The 18,227-nt window shown below is 42.4% G+C and overlaps 1 protein-coding gene across 2 annotated transcripts in view; it reads left to right on the top strand.

Moving 5' to 3' along the window:
- Positions 1 to 18,227, top strand: part of IGF1R (insulin like growth factor 1 receptor) — a 195,791-nt gene that overhangs the window by 111,045 nt on the left and 66,519 nt on the right. The window lies entirely within an intron of this gene.

The raw sequence follows: 18,227 nt of genomic DNA, 5'->3' as shown, positions 1-18,227 counted from the left end.
TCACACTCTCTCAGCCCTAGGAAGCAGGCAATGGCAAACTCCTTCCGAAAAATCTTGCCAAGAAAACTGCAGGGGCTTGTCCAGGCAGTCTCCAAGAATCAGACACGATTGAATGGATTTTAAAAAAAAACCCAACAGAATCTTGCAAGACTGAAAGCTCTTCTCCCCTCCTTTCCTTTTACTCTCTGGAAAACTAGGGAAGGTCCCTTCTGAAACATTTCCCACGCCTTCCCTCCTTCTGGCTGAGATACCTTTTACATGCTGGTTGTCCGGTCTGTGGCTCTTCCTCCTGTCTCCCAAGGTCATTCCCACATACCATTACACCTTGGTTGGAATACCATGCTGACGGAAAGGAGATTGGCACCAGGTCTTTGTAACTTTAATTCACAAATTAAAATGTTCCTGCTTCCCCAAGTTACCCTGAGGGGTACTTTGAAATTTTAAAAGTGTTTCTTGGTATTTTTGCTTCATTATAATTTTACTGCCGCAGTGTATTTTCTGTAGAATTTTATGATCCTGCCATGGGTTCTATTGCCTTTGGTGATAGAATGTGACAGAAACGTCAAAAAAAGAAAAAGAAAAAAAAAGCAATATTCTTGGAGTTTTGTAATTGCAGGGAAATACAGCTGCTTTTTTGGCTTATTTTGGGGGTAGAGGAAGTGAGGGAGCCCCTACAGGTGTAGCTTGTGCAGCAAGAAATCCTGCCTCTTCTGTTCTGAACGGGATTGAATGGTGTTGAGTCTTGGTGCTTGGGCAGGGTAGGATCTGAGACACAGAGACAAGACAGTGTAATAATAAAGTGATGTCATGGCAAGCCTGTCAAGAAATCTGATATTTACATGCCTGCTGAGACATGCTTTGTGCATCCTTTGGGAAAAACAAACTAAGTTGGCTTGTACTTGCCCGCCATGCTAATTGTGGGGAACCAGGCATTTCACGTTGTGGCCTGGAAAGCTGCTATGAGGGATCTGGTACCACCAACGTTCTAACAACCGGCGAGAGAGTCTGTGGCCTCCAGAAACATAACCCAAACAGCACTGCAGAGACATGTATGTGTGGGTAGATGTATTGTAACCTAACTTACTTGCGTAATTTGAGCTGAAACTCATTTCATCCAATGCATGGAGTGGCTGAACTGAAGTGAGATTTGCGGCATGTCTACAGGTAGTCCTCGCTTAACAACGGGAACTGAGACTGGAATTTCTGTCGCTAAGCAGTGTGGTAGTAAAGTGAGATGTCATGTGACCACATCGCTTAGCTATGGCAATCCTGGCAGTTCCCATTGCCATTGTTAAGCGAGGATTGCAGGTCGTTAAGCGAGGATCTCACATGACCGAGACTTGGGACTTCCTGCTGGCTTCCAGCAAGCAGAGTCAATGGGGAAGCTGGCAGGAAGCTGAAGTCCCAGTCATGACAAGCCTTTCCTTAGGTGGCTCCCAAGCGGGCGGGCGGGCGAGCGCTTCCCAGTGCCGGGCATGCAGGCGGATGCTGCTGCTGGGCCGGGGAGGTGCTGTGGCCTGAGTGTGGACAGGCAGGGGGAAGTACTATTGGTGTACATGTGGGTGCACGGGTGAGTGTTGTGGCGCAGCAGAATGTGGCCCGGTGGGGGGTGAGTGCTACAGTGTACAGGGGGTTGCTGAGGCTGGGTGCACACTGTGGAGTACCTAGGTGGGGGGGCACCACGGGGTGCTGTGGGCGGTTGCACGTGATTGAATACAAGATCCCCAGAATCTCATACTCCTTAGCAGGGTTCCTTGGGAGAAAAAGCGACAGGAGCAACTTGGCGGCCTTCCCTGCTGGCTTCCCCGTTGACTTTGCTTGTGAGAAGCAGGCAAGGACGGTCACAAACAGCGATCGTGTGACTGTGGGATGCTGCAACCGTCATAAGTGCAAGCTGGTTGCCGAGCGATCACATGACTGTGCGGGGTGCTGGGACAGCTGGAACTTTGAGGACTGGTCATAAGTACCACTCATTCAGCGCTGTCGTAACTGAACAGTCACTGAACGAGTGGTTGTTAACCGAGGACTACCATTCCTTTTTTGAAAAAAAATTGCAGTAAAACATTGCAGGCTTGATTTTTAGCCATTTAAGCTGAAGTGTTGTATCTACTTCTACTTTCTTGGCAAAGCGATGAGTTGATCAGGTATCTCCCTTCTCCCACTTCTGTCTATTTGCTTATGTCTGTGCATGTTGGTAGATTTGGATGTGGGTAGTTAGGCTCTCGGGAGTGAAATACAGCAGAGAATGGGAGAAAAGAACCATTCAGCACCCAAGCAAAAGTTGCATGTTCTGTGACTTAATTGGAAGCTTTAGATATTTTGTGTGCTCAGCCGAGAACATAGATTTTCTGTTTCAGAATATATGGATGATGTTTTTAATAGAGGAAGTTTAAAAGTTTGAGTTGCTGGGCCCTAAGGCATTGTTACTTGCTGCTTTGGAACATCCTGTGACCTGCGTATCTCCTTAATATGTACCAATTCTGAGCTTCAGGGAACAATGGCAATATTGGCATTCGTCTTTTCTTCCGCCTCAGTTTTTATTCTCCATAATTAAATACTGAAGGATAAAAAGTGCTTTATAGAGGCAGTTCCTCCCTCCTTCTCCTGCAGGACTTTTATCACATCTTAAACATTTAATAGCATAATTCTTGTTGCCCTTAGAATTGGTGTACGCAGAATAGAATAGAATTTTTATTACGGTCACAGACCAGAGTTACAGATAGAAGCACATTAAGATAAAAATACAAGTAGTCCTCACTTAATGACCACAATTGGGACTGGAATTTTGGTTGTTAAGTGAAGTAGTCATTAAGGAAATCCAACCCAATTTTATGACCTTTTTAGGGTGGCTGTTAAGTGAATCACTACAGCCATTAAGTGAACCATGTGGTCATTAAGTGAATCACATGGTTCCCCATGGTTTTGCTTGCCAGAAGCTGGCTGGGAAGGTTGAAAATGGCAGTCACGTGACTGCAGGACTCTGCGACGGTCATAAATGCAGACAGGTTGCCAAGTGCTCCTAATTGTGATCACATGGCTGGGAGGAAATGCTGCAATGGTCATAAGTGTGAGGACCAGTCGTAAGTTGTTTTTTCTAGCACTGTCGTAAGTCCAAACCATCACTAAATGAATGGTCATTAAGTGAGGACTACCTCTAAGCAAAATCAAAACAGGAGAGAAAACATTACAATTGGTGGATTCAGGATGGGCAATCAAAAAGTCTGTCTGCGTTTACAAGCAGTATGACAAAATTTGGCTACGTTCAAGGAGACTGAATTGTACCGATCTGGTAACAACAACTGTATATAAAAAAGATGAGAATTTCCCAGGTGTTTTACCAGGTAGGGAGTTACAAGGCGGGTCCTTGAGTCCTTATAGAGGGTACCGTGTAGCAGGACATGACCTGCGGTTTCAACAGCCCCTTGTCCGCAGGGGCACAGTCTCAGCTCATAGGGGACTTTTTTGTATCGGCCCTCCCAAAGTGCTGTGGGGAGAGCACTGAAGCACGCCAAAGTTAGTGCTCTTTGGAATGGTGTATGCAGGAGATGGGATATATTGCAGGAATTCCTTGCCTGATTGGGATTGTGGCTATGAGAAGACATTTACAGTAGTCTCTTTGCCTATACTTTCCCTAAAACCCTCTTTTGCTGAGCACTGTGCACAATTCTGCATGACAGTGTGAGGTAATGATAAAATAATTGTTTTAAAAAAATGATTGTAATCTTGTGAGACCTATGATTATGTCAGAGTTCAGCTGTTATATATATTTGCGCGTGCGCGCACACACACACCTGTCTAGCTATCTATTGCGAGGGGTCCCCTAGATGCCATTTGGAGGATGTTGTGGGCAACATGGCACCTTTGCTTGATATGCTGCTGAATCCTGCCCTAAGTGGCGCCCTTAAGTCAAGTCTAGTGGAAATACAAGGAAACGGTCATCGTCCAAGCTCAGATTATTGGTCAACCTAGCCAAGTATTTGGACTCTGAGCAGAGCATCTGTCTGAGGTTTCAGACAGGTGGATTTCAGCCTTGCCTGGAGATGCGCGAGACTGACTCCAGAACATCTTGAATGCAAAGGATGCACTCTTCCACTAAGTTTCAAACCTCTAATCCAGTGCTCCTCAACCTTGGCAGCTTGAAGATGTGTGGACTTCAACTCCCAGAATTCTTCAACTTCCCCAACATCCCCTGAGGAATTCTGGAAGTTGAAGTCCACACATCTTCAAGCTGCCAAGGTTGAGGAGCACTGCCCTAGCCCATTCCTTTTTTCTTACGGAAGTGAAGAGTTCATTTAAATTGGTGTAAATAAGGGAATTCATTCACCTACATGGGAGAAAAAAAAGTGTGTGTTTGTGGAGAAGCACAAGCAGTGAAGTTTGGATCAGCGCCTGCTTGCTTCCTGTCTTGACTCCAGTCTTTATGAATAATGCGTATCCACAAATGTAATTTGTTACCGTGTTTTTCTTCGTATTTTCAGAAGAGAAGCTTAGCATGGCTAATGGTTCCTTAATAAAGCCAGATCACTGCAGATTTGTAGTATCGATGAGCTTGAAGATCAAGCCGCGCCCGTGGTAGAAAATGCCTGTTTTAAATAGGGGTTCCCCATCTCTCCCCCTACTCTCCAATTCTTTTCTTCTCAGCAAGGTGAAGCAAAAAGTGAAGCTTTGAAGACGTGTGTTTGGCATTTAAGGTCAAACGGGCTGTAGATTTTAATGAAAGAAACTGACTCTTTTTTTATCGTTACCTGATATTTTTCAAGGTATAAGTTTTCAGTGCATTTATCCTGTATTCTCCAGTTATCCTGATAGGCAGGATAATTGCCGATACTATATAACATTTAATTATCAGGCAGGCTTGGAAATAGTTTCAGTGCTTTGCTTTGTCATGCTCGCTAAGTGACCTTGGAAGAGTGTTTTGCTGGTAGTTTTGAAAAAACGAGCTAGTTGCTCCGGCTTGCTCTATTTTCCTTTTAGGTTCTCACAATTTGTAATATCTCTATGAACTTCCTATATTCTATTGACAAGAGCTCTGAGTGTGGGAAATAGAGAACTAAGAGTTTGTCTTGGTGTACAGGTAGTCCTCGACTTACAACCACAATTGGGACCGGAATTCTGTTGTAAGTCATTGCGGTCGTAAGTTGAGTCACCATGTGACTGGACCCTGACTTTACAACCATTTTACAGGGGCCGTTAAGCAAATCACCTCAGTCGTTAAACAAATCCAGCTTCCCCAATGGGCATTTTTTGCCGTAAAACAGCAAAAAAGTCGCAAAACATGATCATGTGACCACAGGGTGCTGCGACTGGTCATAAATGCGAGCTGGTTGCCAGGTGAGCTGGTTGCCAGGCAAAATGCGATCATGTGATTGTGGGGGGTGCGACATTTTGTGATGCTCAGAAGTGCTTTATAGGCCACAAAGCACCCATTCTGAGGCCGTCGAAACTTCAGACTGTTGTTAAACGAACGGTCATAAGTTGAGGACCACCTGCATTTCCTCTGTCTGGTGTCTCACTGGTGCTTGGCTCTAAGATCTCTAAAACGGCATTTTGCTCCCTGTTCAACTCCTCCTTTCGGAGTATTTTGCAAATCCGGTGGCTTGTGCTCTTCTGATACGAAAGCATCGAAATGCATAAAGGGAGCGATGGTGGTGCAGCTAGGATATGCCCGTCCGTTGAGGAGAAGATGCAGTGCCTCAAGGTAAGCAAAACATTTTCCGAGAAGGGCACCGTTTCAAAAGCTGAGGTTCTGCAGAAGGGAGTCGGTGCCAAAAATGTAACCTGTTTTTCATAAACATGGTGGCTCCTTTCAGCCAAAACAAACACCATGGGTCCTTAAATGAACCCAACTGAAGAATGGGTAGCTGTAGCACACGGTTGAATTTTATAATACGATTTAAATATGCCCTTGAGAGGAAGAAAACAGCAGTTTTGATTATGTGCCTCTCTTGGAGGTTCCAGAGTGCTTCAGGAGTTAAAAATATGCTGAGAATATTGCTCGGTATGACATACAGTGTTTATAGATTGGTTGGCGCCCTGTTTTTACACAATTGGAGCATGTCCCTTGGTGACAGTGGAAGCCAAAAATAACCTGGCTTCCTGATCATGTGGGAGAAGTATGTTGGGGGGGGGGGGAGGAAGGAAGGAAGGAAGGAAGGAAGGAAGGAAGGAAGTTCATACTTCACTCAGGGCATGAGGCAGATGCTGTGTCCTGGCCACATCTAAATCCTGGGCTGAACGGTATATGGCCAAGTATGATTTACTCGGTCCATGGCTTGGGCAGCCTTTAACCACACTGTTCTCCAGCTTTCCGTGTGTTCAGATGCCATTTTTGACATCTTTGTATCACATATATAATGTGATGGTTGATGGTTTTGGATCCTAAAAAGGTCCCAGTAGAAGAGAATAAATGTAGCTCAAGGTTGAACTGTGGAGTCCTTGGTGCTCTCTGAGGTTGGTGGTTGGCTTGCAGATGTTTCATTACCCAACTAGGCAACATCATCAGTGCTAGTGAGTGTTGGGTTTGCTCCCTGTTTATCTACAGTAGCTTGGCCTGCCAGTGAGGGTGTGGTTTTATCCTTGGTAGTTCCTTCATTAGGGTATTGTTTTCTGCTTGATTGTTTGTCTGGGGTTAATCCCTGCTTATTTGGATGTTGGTTGCTAGAGAGAGTGCTCTGGTCTTTTTGTTTCTTTGTTAGCTTTTTTACTGTCTCATTTGAATGGTGTGTAAATATCTGTATCTATTGATGGCTGAAAAGGTCCTTTGGAAAAAGAGGGACATGAACATAGAGTCTGCCTTCAGTGCTTTAAAGTGTCTGGGTCCTTTCCCAGCATCACTTAGCGGCTGCAGAGGTCCACTTCCCAATGCCAGGAGACTGCTTTCAAGAGTCGCAGACCAGCTCCATTGGCACCCTGCCTGCTTTGCAGTGCTGCACAGCCCAAATGATTCTTATCACGGGGTAATGTGGCAACCAACATCTTTCCTGATATCAGTGGTCACACTTGCTAGTAGCCCTTTGTAGGTGTGCTTTGGATGTGGAAGTAGGACTCCCATTACCCCTGGAGGGCACCAGGTTACAAGAAGGTTGATATAAAAGGACATAAATGTTTAGAAATCAAAGCATTCAGATAAGAGTTTGTCTGTGTTTAAACGAAATATCTTCATACCTGGTTCAGTGTGTGTTTGAGTCTTGGGAATAGTGTTCACCCACACAGCAGGTCTGTGAGATCCTACACTTGGAACCCTTTAAGCTAGAAGAGTGATTTTAAGCATGTGTGAAAACACAACTACCATCACGCTTTAGAAATCTCCAGCAGCTGGCTGGAGAATTCTGGGAGTTGAAGTCCACACATCTTAAAATGGCTAAGGTAGAGAAACACTGCTTTAGATTATTTATGAACTATTGGGCTCCTGCAGGATGACTTTACCTCATCAAGGACATTTTTAAAAATGGTTTCTGTGGAATTCATTAAGGCTAGGTCTCCTACAGATGCGTTCTGTTTAATATTACTTTGGCACGAAGCATCTTTTGGTAGGAAATCACTAGCTACCCTCTCTCAGCACTGGGACACTGTATGAAATTTCGTCAGCTTGGCTTGACTATTTATATGACTTAAAAGAAAAAAAAACCCACAATACTGTAATCATAAACCGAAAGGAAGCACAGCAAGGAGATGGGTTAATCTGGGTCATTAAAAGAAAAATGCTAATCTTTCTGCAACATTGCAACCCTCACTCCTTCTAAGGTTCCTGACAGGCCATTCTTCTCCTTTGGTGCCTCTTGGACCCAGTATTACTTAAAAATAAGCCCAGTTTCCCAAACAGTGAAATTTGGTAAATGACTGTTTGTCTTCTTTTATTTCTTAACACTGCGGATTCTTGTTCTTAGAAAACTGATTTAAAGTTCAAATATATAATGTAGGGTAGCATCTTGGTAACCCTGCACTTTCCATTTCTACTTTTGGAGTATTGTTAGAATTGCATCCCTGCCTTTCTCCAGTTAAGGAAATGATCTGTGGTTTTCTTATCGTATTTTGCATTTTAGATGGATGGATGGATGGATAGGTAGATAATATATAGCCTTAAGTACTTGGTACCAAGTTACCTCAAAGACTGCTTTTATCCTTATGAGCTTTCTCACACATTCTCTCTATATAATTATTATTGAAGATTTTTACATGAGTAAAACATGAAAACATAGGAAAGTTAAGAAATAGAAAAAAAAGATAAAAGAAAAAGTGTGAGAAACAATTGAGATAAAGAAGAAAAGAAAAAAATAATTAAAGGGGTGACTTCTGATCTTCTTTACAGCATTTACAAACAAGCCTATTATCCCTCCTCCCTCTCTAATATTACATTACCTAGTTCCCCTTAATCAGCAAATCCAGAAATCACCATTTCATTTTTTTTCCAATTTCAGCAAAAAGTCCATAAAAGGTTTCCAGTCTTTTATAAAAGTACTTGATTCCTGATCAAACAGGTCAGTTTTGCCATTTCTGCAAATTCTGCCATCTTCACAATCCATTCCTCCGTTGTGGGTATTTCAGTATTTCTTCAGTGTTGTGCGTATAATGATCTTCCTGCAGTTACCACATACAGCTTTCCCACACATTATTACGCTTGGGCTCCTGTGCCCACCAGCAAGGCCTGCCAGCTTTCGTAATGGAAGTTGAAAGACCTTCTCAGTGGTGATCTCTCAGTGTTCTGCCTAAATTGAATTTTGCCTTAGGAACCTCTCTCTTTCAGTTTTCCTTCCCCTTTCACCCCTACAGTTGATCCTTGTGAATTAGAACTGCTTTTGAATATTGAAGATTACAAATCTGATGAATGTGACCAAACGATTTACTGCCATTTCTAGTGCTTTGAATGCGTGCCATAGAAAAAAGGACCCAGTGATACTATACTACCGTTTGCACCTGTTTTCTTCTTCATAAATGTGCATGCCTCGAAGGGGAAATTCATTTAAAAATGACCGTGCCATGCTCTAGAAAAGTGTTCTGGATACCCTTCTTCTAAGCATTTGTTTATTTTGGTGGTAAACCAATTCAGATCTTGGGGGTTTAACACTGTTAAAAAGCATAAAATAATGCAAATTTCGGCACAGTTGGCAGCATCTAGATCTACAAATTTGGCTGTGTTGCTTTGGATTTAAATGATGTCACGGCAAAGAAAGAAACAGTAAATGTTGCCTTTTGAGTGGAAGAGAACAAATCCGGTGTATCAAGCAGACATTTTACTTTTTTAAAGTGGGTAACAATATTGAATATTACAGGAAGGTGATGCATCCAAATGATTTCTTTCTCCCGGAAGCAATTGTTTTCTGTGTTATGCATAAGTATTAAGTTACACTGCTAATTGCTGCAAATATCAGTCATTATCCCTAACTGGGGTTCCTGTTGATCTTTTATTTCTCAGAAAGGCAAGGATGTATATCTGTGGCAGAGATTGAGAGAGAGAGAGAGAGAGACTGGATGAGCAAATGTCTTTCCTTTACCTTACCTTACCTTGGTTGGGGAGATAAGATGAAATTCTTCAGCAAAAAATGTCTTAGTGCAGTGGTTATAATTGTTTTGGATGAAACAGCCTGTATATTGCTTCTCTGGTGGAGGGGGCCGCATTCTGGAGATACATCATTGTCTCCAAAATCCCAGGCTTGAAGCCTCCCAACCAGAAGATATTCGTGTATTGTGGGTGGAAGGACCAGACAGTTCTGAAAAGTCTTTTTTGTTTCCCACTAGAAATGATTTTTTCCCCACTGTTTTAATTTCACTTTGGGTGGAAGGAAGGGAAAAGACAATCATTGTTTCCCTGGGTGCCAAGTCCTTAGACAACAATTGAACTATTGTTAGGCTGCACATGTAATTCCATTTGATAGAAAGGAACTGGGTAGGAAAACATGCTCAGATTTCATCTTTACCTGCAAAATATACTGGCAGAAGTGCAATGGCATGTAGATTACCTAAATTCAGATGAAAAAAAAAACCTGCCATACATTTTTAAAGTCTTGGGGAAATTGAGGTGGTCTTCTTTTGTTTTCGCGTATAGTAACCTTGCCTGTGAATGTTTCAAAACACAAGCTTGCAGCAGAATCCTTCCTCTGGGGTCAAATTGTTCAGTGATTCCAGAATAAAAATCAATTCATATCAGTGAATTAAATTGAATTGAATTGAATTAAATTAAATTAAAAGAGCCAGCTTGGTCTAGTGGTTAAGGCACTGGGCTAGAAACCAGGAGACGGTGAGTTCTAGTCCCACCTTAGGCGTGAAAGCCAGCTGGGTGACCAGTCCCTCTCTCTCAACCCAACTCACCTCACAGGGTTGTTGTTGAAGGGAAAATAGGAGGAGGAAGGAGTATTAGGTATGTTCACCCCCTTGAGTTATTTATAAAAATAATAAAGGCAGGATAGAAAATAAAATATAAATAAATAGACAGACAGACAGACAGACAGACACTGGCTGAAATGAAAGGGGATGAAGGGAAGGATTTTATGTGTTTTCTTTGGTCTCTTACCAGCATAGAAATGTGTGATTTTGTAGAATTTTCGAAGATCCCTTACGTCTTTTGGTTGGGTCAGCTTGGAGTCCTTGCTTAACAACCATTCATTTAGCGATGGTACTGATGGTGCTGAAAAAACTGACTTGCAACCGCTTTTACACACTTACGACTGTCGCAGTGTTCACATGAATGCATTTCGGGCACTTGGCAACTAGTTCGCATTTATGACCGGTCGCAGCATCCCACAGTCACATGATTGCATGTCGCAATATTTTTTTGCCATTTTCCAGGAAAAAATGCCCATTGGGGAAGCTGGATTCGCTTAACGACCTGTGATTCACTTAACAACTGCTGCAAAAAAGGTTGTAAAATCAGGTCGTATTCGCTTAATGACAGCTTCACTTAGCAGCTGAAATTCCAGTCCCAATTGTGGTTGTTAATTGAGGGTTTGATTGAAAAGACTTAGGTTAAAATCTTCATTTGGCTGCAAGGTTCTGCTAGATGAATTTGGGCCAATCGCTATCCCTCGACCTCATGTAGCTTTTGTGCTTCTCAACTTCTGGGGAAGAAGGGCAGGATACTAGCAGAATTATTGGTGTTAAGAAGATCAGCTTGGAAAGCGTTGTGAGAATCTCTCTCCCCACCCACCATTTTTCCCCCCGTTACTGAAAACTACATTTCAAGTAAATACATTTATTTAGAAGTAGAAGGGACTCAAAAACATATGAGATCTTATTTCATGAAGCAATTTCCTTGAGAATCAAAGAATGTAAAAATACTGTTTTGTTTTTCCAGTTCTGGTACTCGAGGGAAACGTTGTTATGAAATCTAAGCATTAAGAGCATGCATTATTTTAGCTCTGTAAGAAGGTCAGTAATATCTACGTAAATGTGGTGCTTGAATACTGGGGCTGATGCAGATTGTTTGCCTACCCCTCTCCTCCCATTGGGACTCAAGTGGTGCAGCACGATTTGGATTTAGAGTGTGACTTGTAACCACATCAGATTCTGCATGATCCGCTGGTTGGAGCTGGGTTATCGTTCAGAAAATTGCTTTCTCAGCATGTACCTGCAGGAACAATTGGATAAGGAAGCCTTACAAACAAATCCCTGAAAGCCCACTTACCCACTGAAACTTTTCCTAACAGAGTGTAAATACATGTGTATCTAGTCTGATAATTTTGTGAAAGGCTGTTCATTAAGGTTGAGAGAGAAATGTACAAATGCTCTTGCCAATGCATGCATCTTTTGGAAGAAAGTCTCCCAAGTGATACCTTCTTGGCCAAACATGCTAATTTTGATTATCATTACAGCCAATTTTAAATAAGGAATTCAAAGGTAATGTTGTTCGATGCAGCCCAGGGCTATTGCTATTAAAAGTGACAGTGGTAGTGGGCATGTTGGGGAGCTGTTATCCATAGCTCGAGAAAACTAATACAGATAATTCACATGAATGCTACCACAGTCCCTTTTTCTGTGCCACAGATGGGTCTGTTTAGCTTTTAGTTAAACATTAATTTAAAAAAATCAATTTACAACTTCTTGTGAAGTGGATTGCGGTAATTCTCTCTATTATCTGTTGTAAATAAGAAAACATTTCTCAAGTGTGAACAAGCAAGAAATCTTGGCACAGTTTCGTCTATAACTGAATGTTTTGGTGAGTCTCCTTTTTATCCTTTGAAGTTTCTTGCATGTGTTGTGCCCTGCGTGATGGAAATAAAACCATACTGAATGTATATTGGAAGGTTCGTGAATGTTTAAAAGCATTGACGTTGCAATGTGTTCCTTGACTGGAACATGGAGATGGTTTCTATCAGACAGATATTTGGTGTGCACATCTGTGCATTCCAACTTCCAAAACACGTCCAAATCAGAGTCTTAGTCCTTATAACTTCGTAAAGGCGATGGTGATGATGATGATGATGATGATGATGAGCCATCCAGTCATTGTCAACTCTTAGCAACCACATGGATAGATTTTCTCCGTGATGATCTCACCCTAACTTGGTCCTTGGGCTCTTTCAATGGTGCTCCCATCGCCACCTTCCTGGACATTAGAACTTCTCCAGAGAGCTAGGTCTTTGCATAATGTGTCTGAGGTAGGATGATAACTCACTTAATAAGCCATTTTATTATAATTATAATTATTGTTACTGTATTTATTTTATGTGATACGTCAGAGAAATTTAGCAGGTTATTAGAATGAATTATGTGCATGGGGAGAGATGCAGACAGAAGAGGAAGAATGAGGAAGGGTGAATTCTCAGGCAGTCTGCCCAAGGAACCATCTCAGTAGTCCTAAGACCAGCCTGTTGACAAGACTCTCGGTCAATACAACAAGCTGAGCTATAGTCATTTCTAAATTGCCAGCTTCTAATCTATGCTAGCTGGGGAGTGGACAGTTTTTTCCCTTAGAGGATAGTTTTCTTGAGAGAGAGGTGGATAAAGAGTCATGCTCCATTCCATTGGTCATAGATTAGCTTGTAAAAAAATGTTAATATTCAACTTTTTGAAGCTTATTCATATGGCGGGACATCATTCCTTAAAAGTACAAAGGAGTCAAATCAGGGAAGTCTGAGAAGGAAAAGTTGTTTTGAAGAAAAGTAAAAGCGGGATAATGAACAGGGAGGTGATCCAGCTATAAAATGTAGAAAACTACAGCAGACATTTTCTCTAATGTAGATCTATATATTGATTATTGTGGCCAAATAGATTTGCTGAAGATTCTTTGTTCTATGCGATCTTTGCTTTTGTCAGGAGAGCCTAACTAGAAATTCAAGAAGCATTAGGAACTTTCAAAAAGAAGTCCATGTGGCAACTGTTTAGTTTTTATCTTATTTAATTTGAGCAACGCTGGTTGAGGACTTTCTTTGGTCAGTGGGTAGCTATACAAGTAGGCAAGAGAAGTCTTGTGAGCTTTGCCAGAGTTTAGTTAAGTAAGTGAAAATAGTTGGGGGAGTAACTTACAGAATAGGAGGAGTAACTTATAGAATTACAGGTAGTCCTCACTTAACAACCATTCATTTAGTGATAGTTCAGACTTAAGACAATGCTGAAAAAACTGACTTGCAACTGGTGCTCACACTTACGATTGTCACAGCATCTCTGCGGTCACAAGATCACAGTTTGGGCACTTGGCAACCAATTTACGTTGCAGCATCCCATGATCACATGATCACTATTTTCGTCCTTCCCAGCCAGCTTCTAGCAAGCAAAATCAATGGGGAACTGCGTGAGTTGCTTAACAATCATGTGGTTTGCTTAATGACTGTGGTGATTCACTTAACGACCACTGCAAAAAGGTCATAAAATTGGGTCAGATTCACTTAATGACCGCTTAGCTTAGCAACAGAAATTCTGGTCTCCATTGTGGTCGTTAAGCGAGGACTACCTGTATAAGACAGTCTTGGGCATTTGAAAAAGGATGCTGGCTGAGGAAGGCAGTAAAACTGCACTCCAGCCAATTTATAGAAAGCAGCTTTGGAAAAAGTAAGAGTGTTTCCATCATAGCCTTGCTCTTTTCCTTGTTTATGACAGAGTCACTAGTCTGTTCAAGGTTGTCGTAGATTCTTAATTTGGATGTACAACAGTGAAATGACTCTCAAGTGAATTGTGGTTTAGTACTCAAAGTTGAGATAAAATACACGTAGCCATTGTGAAGCGACCAATCCGTTGTTCTTCCAAGATTAGTAAGTGGGGAAGTGTCAACTATAATTTCCTATGTATTTTCCAGATCTTGGGGAAAGATTTTTAGTGTATGTGAATTGCTAGTGAGCTCGCATATTTATCTTAATTTGTTAGAAAGCAGATCACCTTGTTTTTAAAACAATTCATTGCTATTAGACATTCGTATTTTGGTCTGATGTTTTGGCTCAGGCAAAAACACGTGCAAGAGGCAAGGAGACTTTCTTCATTCTGCATAACAGCACACTTGAAAGCAGTATCTTTCAGTTTGAAGTATCTGTCCGCTGTTGCTGGGATGTCATGCTCAGATGATACTATAATAGGACAGCCCTCTCCGGTTTGTGTCCTCCAGCTGTTCTGAGCCAAAGACTTCGCAGGAGCAGTGGGCTTGGAAGTGGCGTCATCGTCATATCAAGTTTTGAGATGGCTGAAAAACACCATTCAGCTCAGTTACAAATTTCAGTGTACAATCCAACAGCGTAACGTATTTATTAAATAGCAGTGACTGTAGAATCTCTCAATTCAGAGAGTAAAGATTAGCATTCCTTAACAAGAAAACCTTGATTCTCTGGACCTGAATTCTGGACTTTGAATGTAATGGTCAAAATGTTATAGCAGATTTCATCCCGAAACAGTAAGTAGACTCTTGCGTTTCTGAATCAGTCTGGACCGTTCATGTAGTTTACTACGGTCCCTGCCCAGAACTGCAAACAAAAACACATTAAAAATGAAAATAAAGTAAAAAACGAAACAATATAAAATATTACAATTGGTGGTGGGTTTGTCAGTGGATAATCAAAGTCTGCCTAATTTTACGGGCGGTGTAACAAAATTTAGCTACGTTCAAGGAGACTGAATCGTACCTGTCTGGTAACAACAACTGTATGCAAAAAAGATCAGAATTTCCTGGGTGTTTTAACAGGTAAGGAGTTATAAGGCAGGTCCCTGAGTCCTTTATCTCATTTTATTGTACCTTACTGTGGTTGTTGCCCATGCTTTGATATGGTCAGCTGACTAATCAGTAAAGTATATCTACTGTCTACTCTAAATAAAGCCTTACCTGCAGAATCCTTATAGAGCATAGCAGGACATGAGCTGTACTTTCAACAGCCCCTTGTCCACAGGGGCACATGAGGAGTGTTATTTGTACAATTAAATTTCATCATTTTTGCCATTGGCATCCATTTATGTCAGTCTGTGAATTGTAATTATGTAAATGTTGTGAATTGACACTTGCTGGAAAACATCAATTATGAAATTATAGAAAGGATGCTAATTATGTAAATGTAAATTTAATGGACATTTGGATTTAACAAGCAGCTCTTTTCCCCCAAACTCTCTCTCAAATCATAGTTTCGCTTGCAGTTTAAAAGCAGTCTGGAAAACCTTCCACCACCACCACCTTTTTTTTTTTTTTAAGGGATTGGAAGTTGCGGGAGAACTGGGCATTTTTGGGAGAGCTTTCCTGCGTGATTGGGCCACCACTGGAAAGCCTCTGTCTCCTGTCCCTGCCAACCAGACACATTTTATCAGTGGAGAAGTTATCTGTGTGTCTGAGCTGTTCTTAGGACCCTGGATGTTTTTTTAATAAGTGCAGATAGTCTAATAACTGGGTCCCAAGCAATTTAGGACTGTCTAGGCCGTGTTTCTCAACCTTGGGAACTTTAAGATGTGTGGACTTCGACTCCTGGAATCCCCCAGCCAGCCATGCTGGCTGGAGAATTCCAGGAGTCGAAGTCCACACATCTTAAAGTTCCCAAGGTTGAGAAACACTGGTCCAGGGAATCATCTGCTAGATCAGGAAACCTACTGGCAACCTGTGCAGGTGTTACACCTGCTGAACATACAGTTCCTATAAGCAGTTGGGGTCCATGCCCTCTGAAGTTTCCAAAGCAATTTTAATTTTAAGATGGCTTATAAAAAATGAAAAAAAACCCAGGTGGGGTTTTTTTAATTTTAATTGTTTGCTTTAAATAGAATGGCACTCCAAAGTAGAATGGCACTCCAAAAGGCACTCCAAAGAATGCAGGATTGGTTAAGCAAAGACAGATTGTTTAATCGTTTTAAAGCTCCTTTCCCATTCTCTGGGGGATAAAGTCTCATCCGAATGGGTTCCGTGCCCATCTTTGCCAAGGGTACAGGTCGTGATGTCCTTTGATTTGGGGACAGGAGCATAATTCTTGCTGCAGAACACAAGGAAAAGTGCTTGTCTGTCTTTGTTTAGGGTTGGTTGGGCCAAGCGGGAGACGGTGAGAATCTTCCACCCTCTCTTCCAGATTCCCCAGGATGAGCGGGTAAAAGCTAAGCATTTCCATTGTTTCACGGTTCCTGTTATTTTTTTGATTAGGTTCTTTCTGTGGCTGTATTTCTGGGAGCAAGCCGAGGGGTTGTAATCGAAATGGCACGTCAGCTATGTGTTTTTCTCCCCCTGCCCCTTTTATCTCTCCCACCCCACCCTTTTATGCTACTTCCGTCCAGTAAATTTTTAAGGGGGACCGTGTTTGGATCACAGCAGAGTCAACAGCATTTCACTCTAACCGGCGCAGAGATGGGGGAATCTGAACCGCTTCCTAATTTTCCAGTATATCAATGATACGCAATCCAGGAAGCCCTCTGAATGATTGTCCAGAGAGTGGCAACTCTTTGTGTCAGCAGCACAACCTGTAGCATCAGTCATTGAAGAGAGTGGTGTTGTGCGTCTATGTAGTTCTAGTTGAACGTTGCATTTCTTACCTTAAACACCATCCTTAGGACCTCTTCCCATACGTACGAGATCTAGAAGGACTTCATTTTTATAGGTAGTCCTTGTTTAGCGACTGACTTGGACAGCGGCCATTCGCAGTTACAACAGGGACAAAAAAGTAACCAATCCTCACATTTACGTCCTTCATGGGTCTGTAAAGCAAAGGAAAGCTGAAGTCAGATTGTAAGCACGGTTGTGGTTTCACTTACCAACCACTTTGCTTAACGACTGAGTGGTCGGTCCCAGTTGGGGTCGCTAAATGAGGACAGCTTGTACTACAGTTTGTCACATATGGGCAGGCGTCCCTGGTGAATTTAGCAAAGTGGCGATAATTTCATGTGTCTCCATCTCCCAGCTGTTATGCTATCTGCTTCTCTTGTTTCTGCCACCCGTTCCTCAGCACAGCCATCATTTCAAGAGATTGGCTTAGGTGGGCACTTGGATAAGGCAGGCTCGTGCTGCAAATTTTCTTTTTTTCCTCTTGCTTTGGTTATGATGACAGCGACATGTGACTTATCTGCTTTTGGCTCAGCATCATTTGTGAACTTGGCTAATGGCAGCTCATCCAATCTATCACGGTTAAGCACAGCAAAACATAGCTTAACGTGCACATCCAGTGTCTGTCTGTCTGTCTGGAGGCTGGATGGATGTTAGGACAAAACAAAGAAAATAAAGAATGAACAACAAAATAAGTATGACTCAGGCTATTTCTGAATCATCTCATTTGCTAGTTGGGGGCTGAGATCAACAAGGCAAAATGTTTGTGTGTGTGTGTGTGTGCGCGCGCGCATTCCTCTGTTTCACGTGCAAAAATGGTTTGAGTGGCAACGTCCCTATTTTTAAAAATGCAGAGCAATAAAGGCAGGCATAGAAATACCGACAATTACAAGAAAGGAAGGGAGGTTGTACTTCCCTAGAAACTGTTCTGATCTCTGATTCCCCCCTTCCCCCCCCCCAGGGGTAGGGAAAAAACCGTTAACCTTGCAGAAACTGCTGAAATGCAAGAGCCTCTTCCCAAATGCCGGTGAAGGGGCCGAGGAAGACTTGTTGTCCTTTCCAGCCTTCCTGCCCCTCCAGGTTGTCCTCCTCTGTGTTGTAGCACGCCACTTGAGAGGGAGGCGCCGAAGGGGCACATGACGTTGGCGCTCACCTCTCTCTCTCTCTCTCTCTCTCTTGCCAGCCAGCAAGAGGTTGTTTACTACTTTCTCTTCTGAATAACATGCCAATCATCTGGCACCGCCCTCCATGCTATCCCGCTGGTTGCTTCAGAAATGCCACCTTTACAGCTGGCCTGCTCGAAGCTGGCTGG

The sequence above is a fragment of the Candoia aspera genome, chromosome 13 (genome assembly GCF_035149785.1).
Source record: "Candoia aspera isolate rCanAsp1 chromosome 13, rCanAsp1.hap2, whole genome shotgun sequence".
Taxonomy (NCBI): Eukaryota; Metazoa; Chordata; class Lepidosauria; order Squamata; family Boidae; genus Candoia; species Candoia aspera.
Note: the sequence above shows the minus strand (reverse complement) of the source record. Positions and strands in the feature narration are given on the sequence as shown.